Here is a 12,261-nt window from a genome sequence, read left to right on the forward strand (position 1 = left end):
ATAGGAGCTCATCTGAAAAGTGGATCACTTTCCAGAGGGCATGTAACATGGATATATTACCTCCTCTCTTAAAATGTAACACCACCACAGTTGTAGGGTGGTTGCGGCTCAGCCCAATTCACTTGAATGGGATACTTTTGGTTTTGGTACCACCTGTCAAATGTGACATGCCATTTAAATTTTGCCACGGCCACTGCATAGGTACAGCCCTGAGCAGCTGCGTTGTTTTGCTTAGGTGGGTAGTTTGGGGGGGGGGGTCAGTAAAATTGCCTCTAACATCCTCAAGGTCGCCCCCCCGAAGATTATATTTTTTGCTAAAAATACACTAAAATCATAAATTTTGAAGATAAAATAGCCTAAAGCCGCGTACACATGAGCGGAATGTCCGACAGAAACAGTCAGACGGAAGCTTTTTATCGTCTATTCCGATCGTGTGTATGCCTCATCGGACTTTTTTTTTTTTTAAAAATTCTGACGGACCTAGAAATGGAACATGTGCTAAATATTTCTGACGGAACCAATTCCTATCGGGAAAACCGCTCATCTGTATGCTGTTCCGACGGACCAAAAAACGACGCATGCTCTGAAGCAAGTACGAGACGGAAGCTATTGGCTACTGGCCATTGCACTACCTTTTTCTAGTCCCGTCATACGTGTTGTACATCATCGCGTTCTGGACAGTCGGACTTTGGTTGGACTTTGGTTTGACCGTGTGTAGGCAAGACTGCTTGAATGGAATTACATTGGAGTTTGTCAAAGAAACTTTCGGAGTTTATTCCGACGGCAAAACCGGTCGTGTGTACGCGGCATTAGATGGGACTTTGGAGGCATAATAATAATAATATCATATATTATCCTGACATAAATGGATTCTTCTTTGCTCAATGCATTTTTTGGACATAATCCACTTCTTCATGACCCATCAGTATTGTCTATTGTATGTATTAATAGATATCATAACTAATAACATAACATCCCATTGCAATGCAACCCCAAGCTCACCAAACACACCACCCGGGATACCATGTGCATGGGTCCATAATAAAAGCTGGGTGCTGTGTTATTAATTATGATTATTGCATATATCTATTATTACATACAATAGACAATACTGATGGCTCCTGAAGAAGTGTATTATGTCCAAGGAACGCGTTGAGAAAAGAAGAATCAGTATATGTCAAGATAATATACCTTATTGCCTATGATGTGATTTTCTTCTATTTTAATTAGAATTTTTTGCAGTAGTGTGTAAATGTTTTGTATTTTGTCTATTATGGATTAATAAACGTAAAGTTTTATTGTAAATGTCGTCTCTCCAAAGTCCCATTTTAGGCTATTTTGTCTTCAATATATTGATACATTTAGGGATGTGGCACCATTTTCACAGTAATTTTAGAGTGTAAAATCATTCATATTGGACATAAACGCAACAAACTTCCAGCTAAATATAAAAGATATAATTGTACTGAGTTAACAAACAGTGTGACTCAGTGGTTTGTTTATGTGGCTAGAGCCACTTGGAGCTGTGTGCAGTCAGCCTTATGCTATGGGGACACAGCAGCTGTACGAACACAGCCACAGGTAAAACTTTGACAAGCGTGTGGGTGCAGGTGTACAGCCCCAAACTCAGACAGTGTGCATTCGGGGCCCCTCAGCTACAACTGCACACCTGTCAAATTGTGGCTGTGTTTACACAGCCACTACATCCACAGAGTAAAAGACGGCTCTAACCACATGAACAATCCACTTCTTCACATGGCCAGAGTACTTGTGTGAATGAGTCCTTATGGCTCATTCACATGTGAGGTTGGGGGGTAACCCCATTATTGAGCTGCACTTTTACTGCCCACCAGCCTCTGCCCCATTTATTAGCAGAGGCAGTAGGTAGGGGTGTGCACATTCCATAACCGTGATACTATGCTTCGTAGCCATGGCAGAAATTATACCCCTGTCGAACAAGACCCATTCAAGTGAATGGCATGTGGTTGCAGTACGTTAGTGCAGGTGGTGAAGAGGTGATGTTTCTCCTCACTGCCTGTCAAATGTCTCTGAAGTGTGATACAACTGCTGACCGCTCTTCAGAGAGCAAAGCACATGTTAATGAGCCCTTCATTTTAAAAAAAAAAATATTTTTAGAATTATAGATTATTTTACTTTTTACTTTTAATTTTTTTAACATTTTTTCTTGCCTTGTTGGTGGGGGGGGGGGGGGGCGGGGCTTTGGTGAAATATGATGTCTCAATTTTGAGTCTGACAAAGGGAATGAGGACACAGATTCCTCTGTTCTTTTCTTTGCTGCCTCAGCTGCACGGATGAATGAATAGAAAGTTCTCAGAGGCTTCCTGCTCATTCACTAATGCTTCAGTGATGAATGGGCACAGAAGCGATCGGTACTGGTTGCTTACTGTGTTCATTCAAAAAAGAAAGGGGCTGGTAAACAGGACATATTTACCGCACACCCCCCCCACCCCACCCCACTCTCCATCCTGAGACCAATCCCCCAGTGTGCCCGCAGCAGCCAGTGGGACAGGTGAGGAGGGAAGCCGGCAGTGCTGCAGGGCCACACAGAGAGGCCTGGACAGCACAGGGGTGGGGTTGATCAGAGTGGGGGTGGGGGCATAGATACCAATTACTCTGCAGTGCAGCCAGAGGGAGAGAGAGGAGGGGAAGCCAGCAGTGCTGCACAGAGCCACAAAAGGAGGCAGTACAGCCCTCCTGTTTGGCAGGTGCCTGGGCCCCCTTTTGAACCGACAAGACCCGGGTCCGGTACAGGATGGCTGGCTCTACTGCTTGATCAGTGGCCCTGTTCATAAGGATCCACAGTCACTTGATCGCTTGTGGCTTTTGCCAGCATTTCTCGATTGCCAATCTGGTCCTGATGTAAAAGAAACCCACCAGGGCAGAACTTCTAATACTGACTTGTTTTTGTAGGTATGGGCTCCAAGACTGTCATCTTTATCCTTCCTACACTACCTGGAAAAATCAATGACTGATAGCATAGATTTGAGCACGTATGTTTGTTTTTTTGTATACCCTTACTTCTCCTTCAACTTATTATGGGGCCAGTCATTTTAAATAACATCCAATCATTGTAAGGTGATGCAGCTCCAACATGAAACAATACAGGGAAGTCAGAATATTTTTTATATACAGTATCTCACAAAAGTGAGTACACCCCTAACAATTTTGTAAATATTTTATTTTGGTAATATTTTATGACAACACTGAAGAAATGACACTTTGCTACAATGTAAAGTAGTAAGTGTAAAAGCTTGTATAACAGTATAAATTTGCTGTTCTCTCAAAATAACTCAACACAGCCATTAATGTCTAAACCATTGGCAACAAAAGTGAGTACACCCCTAAGTGAAAATGTGAAAATGTTGAAATTGGGCCCAAACTGTCAATATTTTATGTGGCCACTATTATTTTCCAGCACTGCCTTAGCCTCTTGGGCATGGAGTTCACCAGAGCTTCACAGGTTGCCACTGGAGTCCTCTTCCACTCCTCCATGATAACATCAAGGAGCTGGTAGATGTTAGAGACCTTGCGCTCCTCCACCTTTCGCTTGAGGATGCCCCACAGATGCTCAATAGGGTTTAGGTCTAGAGACATGCTTGGGCAGTCCATCGCCTTCACCCTCAGCTTCTGTAGCAAGGCAGTGGTCGTCTTGGAGGTGTGTTTGGGGTCGTTATCATGTTGGAATACTGACCTGCGGCCCAGTCTCCGAAGGGAGGGGATCATGCTCTGCTTCAGTATGTCACAGTACATGTTGGCATTTATGGTTCCCTCAATGAACTGTAACTCCCCAGTGCCAGCAGCACTCATGCAGCTCCAGACCATGACACTCCCACCACCATGACTGACTGTAGGAAAGACACACTTGTCTTTGTACTCCTCACCTAGTTACCGCCACACATGCTTGACACCATCTGAACCAAATATGTTTATCTTGGTCTCATCAGATCACAGGACATGGTTCCAGTAATGCACGTCCTTAGTCTGCTTGTCTTCAGCAAACTGTTTGCAGGCTTTCTTGTGCATGATCTTTAGAAGAGGCTTCCTTCTGGGGCGACAGCCATGCAGACCAATTTAATGCAGGGTGCGGCGTATGGTCTGAGCACTGACAAGTTGCCCCCCCCCCCACCCCTTCAACCTCTGCAGTAGTGCTGGCAGCACTCATACGTCTATTTCCTAAAGACAACCTCTGGAAATGATGCTGAGCGTGTACACTCAACTTCTTTGGTCGATCATGGTGAGGCCTGTTCTGAGTGAAACCTGTCCTGTTAAACTGCTGTATGGTCTTGGCCACCGTGCTGCAGCTCAGTTTCAGGGTCTTGGCATCTTTATGTAGAGCAACAATTCTTTTTTCAGATCCTCAGAGAGTTCTTTGCCATGAGGTGCCATGTTGAACTTCCAGTGACCAGTATGAGAGAGTGAGAACGATAGCACCAAATTTAACACACCTACTCCCCATTTACACCTGAGACCTTGTAACACTAATGAGTCACATGACACGGGGAGGGAAAATGGCTAATTGGGCCCAATTTGGACATTTTCACTAAGGGGTGTACTCACTTTTGTTGCCAGCGGTTTAGACATTATTGGCTTTGTTACTGAAATGTATAGTTATTCCTGCACTACCATGTAAACGAAGGGCAATGAACGCTGAACTGCTGCAAGCACCGAATATAGGTCAAACTCAGCCCATGCAGCAATAGAAATAAGGTATGAAAAAATTGGTGCTGCGCTGTTCTTAAAAAAAAAACTAAATAAAAAAACAAACCTATGCTGCTAGAGGTAGTAGTACAAAGGTAAATGATACAAACATTTATATGTTTATATCATTTACCTTTGTACTACTACCTCTAGCAGCATAGGTTTTTTTTTTTGTTTTTTGTTTTTTAAGAACAGCGCAGCACCAATTTTTATACACCTTATTAATGGCTGTGTGTTGAGTTATTTTGAGGGGGCAGCAAATTTACACTGTTATACAAGTTGTACACTCACTACTTTACATTGTAGCAAAGCGTCATTTCTTCAGTGTTGTCGCATGAAAAGATATAATAAAATATTTACAAAAATTTGAGGGGGTGTACTCACCTTTGTGAGATACTGTATAAATTACCCCTCACATCATACCAAGATCAAAGAAAGCATATCTAAAAGCCCAAACGTTGATTGTAGTTTTGGATAAAATTGAGTTAGATTTTCATTGCTGTCTATACAGTATGTCCCCAAAGATGAGTTTCAGCTTCTCTATTTGTCCTGGTGAACATTGTCGCTGGGACTGAAAGTGATGGCAAATCCAAAAGTGTTGATTTGTCACCGAAACAGAAATAGAGGGGAAATTTTAGAACTTCTGGTCTAAAGAGTTCTTATCACAGGAACAAGAGTTCTGGTTACAGGAAATAAAGGGAAATCCCCACAATGAGACAGAGATGCAAAGGTAAAAAATAAGGCGAGAGAGGTTTTCAGTCATCCCCTACCCCATCTCAAATGCAAAAATCAAATGGTTTGGCTTTAGAAATATTTTAACATACCTCCCAACCGTTTGAGATGGAAACAAGGGACACCTATTAGCAAAAGTATGTAGACATGGGGCACACCCGCCGCCACTCCCCCTTAAAGGAGAATTATAAAAATAAGATTAGATAAACCCACAAGTGCTTTTTTTTTTACCACGACTAAATGACTAAATGAGGGACAAATGAGGAGGAATGAGGGACAGAGGGACTTTGTTCCAAATCAGGGAAAGTCCCTCAAAATCAGGGACAGTTGGGAGCTATGCTTTAAGGTGATTACAAATGTGTTTAATAGCTATATTTGCAGAAGAAAAAGTTATATCCTTGCACATGTAAATGACTGGGAGAAGTTTTGAGTCTTAAACCTCATACACACGATCGGATTTTCCGCAGACAAAACCTCAGACTTTTGTCCGAAGGCGTGTGTCTGGATTTTATCTTACATACAAACGGCAAGGAATTGTCGGCCAACAAACACAAACGTAGTGACATACTACATTGTTTTTCAGCTCTTTAGCACCACCCTTTGGGCTCCTTCTGCTAATTTCGTGGTTAGTAGAAGTTTGGTTAGTGTTGATTCGCGCTTTTCCTTTCGCGCTTTTCATTTAGCGCTTTTCATTTCGTGCTGTTCAGTTCGTTTCTGAATGGCCCTTCGTCAGCCAGACATGTTGTGGAATCAGAGGAGATGATAACGTGTTATTTATTATTGGCCTAGGAGTTATTGCTTTGACCCAAATCCAGTCCAGGAACAGGAGGACGATATCTTGGACCAAAAATTGGTTGCTTTATTAATCCTGACCAATTATGTCATATGATTTTGCTGCGGGAGCTCCAGGAGAATATTCCGGATGATTTTCGGAATTATCTTCGGATGACGGACCCCTGCTTTCACCAACTCTTGGCATTGTTGACCCCCTATATTAAGAAGCAGGACACATGCATGATGCTTTTTTTTTATTTTTTGGTTGAATAATAATGATTTGATTTGTTATATTTTCTATATTTTTGGATGCAAAGAATGCACTTTTTGGTTAAGTTCTATTGAAAGATAGCATGTCTAATTTTATTTGTTTTCTTTTTTTAATGCACAATAAAAAAATTGTGTAGAATAATACTTGGCTATGTGTTTTACTTCAAATGACAGTTTGGGAGTAGACAGTTACATTTAAAAAAATACAATGTAAAATTGACAAGGGACACCAACATAGTTGCATCTTTGATCTTAAAAACTACGGGATAATGGTGTTGTGGTAACTTGCCCAAAAAACAACAAAAAAAGCATAATAATATTATTCTTGATATCACTAGAAAAAAAAGCCTTCGAAAATTCGTTTGCAATAACTCCATCAGTATCACCAGCAAAGCAGCTTCATTAGTATCCCATTAAAGAAGAAGAAACTGTGCGCTGCATTTCGAGATTTCATAATTTGCCACGTCACGAATGTTAATTCTCCATTACGAACGCTAGTTTACAAGACCGACCGCTTCTGGCTCGTCCTTGAAAATCCGACAACAGACATTTGTCCGCGTAAAATTTTAAAACCTGCCATCCAACATTTGTCCATGAAAATCCGACAAGAATTGTCCAATGGAGCGTACAAACGGTCGGATTTTCCACCAACAGCCTGTCATCACACATTTCCCGTCGGAGAATCCGATCGTGTGTACGGAGCTTTAAAGTGTACCTATGCCGAGACTATGGACATTAAACCATTTACATGTTCTTAAATTATAAAATAACTTTAAAACAAGCCATCCCTGACCTTTCTAGCTGCCTGTACTGTGAAGTAATCCATTCTCAAAGATCAAAACAAAGACTTTGAAGTTGGATGTCAGTAGGGTTGCCACCTTTTCTTCAAGCCAAACCTGAACACTTTAGCCACCTTGGACACCTTTGGGTGCCCCAAGGAGAGTAGTAAAAAGGTGTGCATAGCGCGCCGCAGCAAAATGTGGGTGTGGCCAAATTGCTCTTGCTGACATCATCACCCTGCACCCCAGTGATGCCAAACCTGCCCCCAGACAGCCGCCAGAAGTTCCTAGATGGCAACAGATTTGTGTGTGACTATCTTGGTTACTTGGGGAGCCACAGCCCACTCTGAATAATGTGTCCGGGTTTCAGTCCACCTGAAACCTGGACACATGATTCAAAACCTGGACTGTTTGGTTAAATTCTGGACAGGTGGCAACCCTAGATGTCAGTCAGTTTTCCAAAAGTTTGGAGATGCTTGTTGTGTATATATATTGGAGGGTTGGAAGCCTGCCATGATCTGTTGTTTTTAAAAAAAAATACGATTTCAGTGTCTCTGTTGTGAACCTTGAAGACACATTTCTTCACGATGGCTATAACTACAGAGGTAAGTAAGGACAGTTTTAAAGTGCTTTTCTAATGTGTTTAGATTATGTACAGAATACATTAGTGTTCCTAGTCTGGACACAGGTTCACTTAAATTCATATCAGGGTACAGAGCTAATTTGTAACAGAACACTGTTTAACCATCCATTTCACAGGAAGGTTAGCTCATAAAAAATTCAGTAACACTTTCTGGGACAATTCTTCATAGGGCAGGAATTGTAAATGCTCAGTAACAGAGGACAAGTCTTAGGAATTAGAGATATGGGAGATATAGTATATCTACTTAAACCATTATATAACGTGTACCAATAGGTTTTGGATAGTGCATAGTTAGAACCTCTTTCAGCTTTTTATTCTTGTTTATGTAGCCCTACCCCCGTAAGGGCCTGCAGATGACTGGTTTCCCCATTCCTGCACACCCAGGCAACAAGCATTTTCCACTTTCATCCAGACACAAGGAACAGTCTTTGAGCTTGTTTTTTGTTATTTATTAGTCGCAATAACTTGGATGGGAAATAGGAATTTATGGGTTGCTCAGCATGACTGCAACAACATAGGGACAACTTCCTCCCTATGTACATGGTCCAAAACTGTCCTCCTCCTGAACACTGACATTTTATGATAATGAATGATGCAAAGTCCCCTTAAGGATTAGGAACTCTCAGTCCACTAGAAAGTAGCACAAAGTGTTGTAAACTACATTCTGGAGTACCTCCAACTCCACTGTAGACACTGATACCAGCTCTACTGCCTGCAGATACTACCAGCCCACGTGGCTAATTCTTCACCAGCCCACCCGGCTGCTCTGAAGATCTACAAGGACAAGGAAAAGGTGAGATTAAGCACAACGCTGTCTTCCAGAAAGGTTTGCTGCATGTGGCAGTCTCTCCCCTTGTGTGTTCCTGGGTGTGCTGATGTACTCACACCGTCCTCCATGTTCCCGTTGCTCTTTAGGTAAGATTCCTTTCAAACCACACTACTGTTAGGATCCTCCCAAGCCAGCCTGAGCTTCAGCCTGAGACAGAGAACCCCCCACCCCCACCCCCAATACAGTGATTCCCCTCCAAGGCCACACACAGTCTCCTCAGCATTCCATCTTCCATCCGACTTCCCTGCTAGCATGACTCATCCATATTTAAGGGCTGCCTCAGCAGCCAGGCCCACTGCCCAGGGATTGGCCATGTTTCTCTAAGTTTGCAGATCAACCCTCCCGGCCTCCTCACTTTAGCTTCTAGAAATGTCTCCAAACTTCTAGAACCGGGTGAGGCACCAAAGACCTGCCTGTATGAGTCATCCAGCCTGACCTGCAGTAAACCCTTGACCCTATTAAGACTCACAAGTCAACCATGAGTCAAACACATAGAGTTTCCTACACTGACACTAATATCACACTAGAGGGGGCTACATTTAGATCTCCAGAGGGGGGATTTGAGGTATAACTAAATGCAAAACTAGTTTGTTTTAGATAGAGTGGAGAAGGATTAGAACCTATGTCAGGTTTTTATTGCTGTCGGTGCCCCTCTTAGGTCCCTTTCACACGGGCATTCTGATCAGGTCCACCTGTCAGTTTTTCAGGCGGACTTGATCGGACAGTAGAAAAAATTGTGAAAAAAAAGCGCTGTCTTATACAAATAGTGGTAGCTGCCAGCACATCAGATAATCTGTGAGTAAGTGAACAAATAAAGTAGTATAGTGCAGCGCTGATGAAAATGAAATAAGCAATAAAATTATACCAATATAAAGTGGATATAATAAATGAATATTCAAAACAAAAATACACAGCAATAAAATATCACAACGATAATGATAAAATAGTATAAACCAACAGTGTCAGTGCATATAAAGTGCATAAAGTCCATATATGACATCAAATATAGTGACTGTGAATCTGTGTGAACTGGTTGTCTGTAGATACTCCACCACCGTAAGGAAAGGGGCTTACCAGACAGGTTGAACCCAACTAGGCATATGCCTGATGAGTCAACCAAGCTTTTGGTGTAACACACCCAAGGAGGAACACCAACCACGACTTCCAAAATAGACCAAATCAGATAGGGATCCGTGACCGTTTTGACATCAGTAGCTGTCTACCATAGGAATAGTGAACGTTTCCTCTCAATATGACATATGGCAAAAAGGAGAAAAAATAGGGCCACAGAGTGTAATACCGTAAAATTTAAAGCATTTATTGAAAAGTGATGAAATGGTCACTCACATTTTAGAAGACGTTAAAAGCACTGGATAAAATCAAAGCAATGCAGTGGCATCAGCAGAGCCTGTCCCGATGTTTCTTCCTAATAAGGCATCCTCTGGGGTTTCGTCCTAATAAGGCACCCCAGAGGAAGCCTTATTAGGGCGAAACATCGGGACGGGCTCTGCTGATACCACTGTGTTGCTCTGCTGATAATTTTATTGCTTATTTCATTTTCATCAGCGCTGCACTATACTACTTTATTTGGACCTGATCGGACACTCCATTCACCTCTAAGGAGCAGCGGATGTTAGCATAGACATGTCCGCTGACATCTGCCGATATCCGATCCTGTCTGTGAAATCCAGATGGATGGTAAGCCTATTTTTCAAATGGACAGGTGGTCCATTTTCATCCGATCTCCCCATAGAGGAGAGCGGGGCTCTGCCAGGTCCGTCTCTGCACAGTAAGCGGAGACGGACCTGCCATCCACCTGCTCAGCGGTGATCAGCGGATAGATCCCCCGCTGGGCAAAGCGGAGTCCGCAGGGTGGACTGCCCATGTGAAAGAGCCCTAAGGGAGATTCATCCTCTCTATTTGTCATGTTTACGGTTATCACTTAGAGCAGTGATGGCAAACCTTGGCACCCCAGATGTTTTGGAACTATATTTCCCATGATGCTCATGCACTCTGCAGTCTAGTTGAACACCATGGGAAATGTAGTTTCAAAACATCTCGGGTGCCAAGATTCGCCATCACTGACTTAGAGTGATAGTAAAAGAATACCCAACATTTTGGGTTGTCAGCAGAACAGGAATAGGTGGGAAATTTTTCAATGGGTACACTAATTCTGGTGACAACCAGGGATTCCATCACTTCAGAGGGACTTTCTCTCACTTTCTGTTTTGGCTATGGGACAGAATGTGAAGGAAAATCACCCCAGTGGAACACAGATGGCAAAAATAGGCAGGGGTTTTACTCTTCCCTTACTCTATCCACAATGAAAAAAAAAATGTCTGCCTTTAGTTCTGCTTTAACCTCTCTTCCCCACTCTATCCAAAACAGGTAAAAACATTTGGCTGGAGAAGTTGTCTTAAGAGCCACAGGTTGTATTTACATCACACAGGCTATTAGGACTACACATGGCATATTTCCCAACATTCTTGGATGTCTGTTGAGTCTCCGACTCTGACCGCTAAGTGGATGGTATTTCATTTTATCACTGGGCAGAGTGAGATTTACTTTGGGGTAGATTGGTGTTGGAACATTTTTTTCTCTGTTTTTTTCTTGGTGATTTGGCAAAGCTTGAAGTGGTGAATGGACCACACTCAACACATTGCCTCCTAGGAAAGCCAGACATCTGAAAAAATATGCCAGCCATTAACGGGCCCCATTGCATTGACTGACTTATGCCTCTTACATCCCTTCCAGTCGTCATATATATTTTTATGAGTGACACATGTGCTAAAGTTAGTGCTGTAGAAATAAGATACTGGAATTCTCTTCGCAACACGTCTTCGTTCCTCCAGCAGGCACCACGATGTATTAGAAGAAGACAGGGATTTTTAACCTCTTCATTGCCAAAGAGTTCAGCCAGCGCCTGATCTTTCTTGTCTGTCTAAATTCAACAGTGCCACACTGGGGGCAGATGTATAGACTGGAGTACCTGGTGGATGGTAGGTAGGAATGCTGGTACCTGCACTTGCCCAAGGTCTGTTGTCAAGGGCAGAATTCTCCATCTGATGCTGCATCACATAAAAAAAGGATAGGAGCTTAATAGCACTATGACCTAATATGAACTCCAGACAAATATAAAAAACACAAATTAATACAGCTCTGTATTCATTGATACATCATAAGGGTACTTATACACGATATTGATATATGAACATCAGATATTCCTGGCATTAAAACACAGGAGGATGGGCTGTATAGCAAATGCACATACACATATATGGCTTACACCATATAAAAATACTGACTGGATACACCGATTTTTTTTTTTTTACTGGCCTATACGCAGTGCAGGTTTATGTGCCTGTGTGTGGAGGCCTATTAAAAAAAATGAACTCCATTTATTATTATTATTATTATTATCATTATTATTATTATACAGGATTTATATAGCACCAACAGTTTACGCAGTGCTTTACAATATAGAAGGCAGGTGGTACAAAAGGTTGTAACTGTGG

This window comes from Aquarana catesbeiana, linkage group LG13 (assembly GCF_042186555.1).
Source record: "Aquarana catesbeiana isolate 2022-GZ linkage group LG13, ASM4218655v1, whole genome shotgun sequence".
In the NCBI taxonomy this organism is placed as follows: Eukaryota; Metazoa; Chordata; class Amphibia; order Anura; family Ranidae; genus Aquarana; species Aquarana catesbeiana.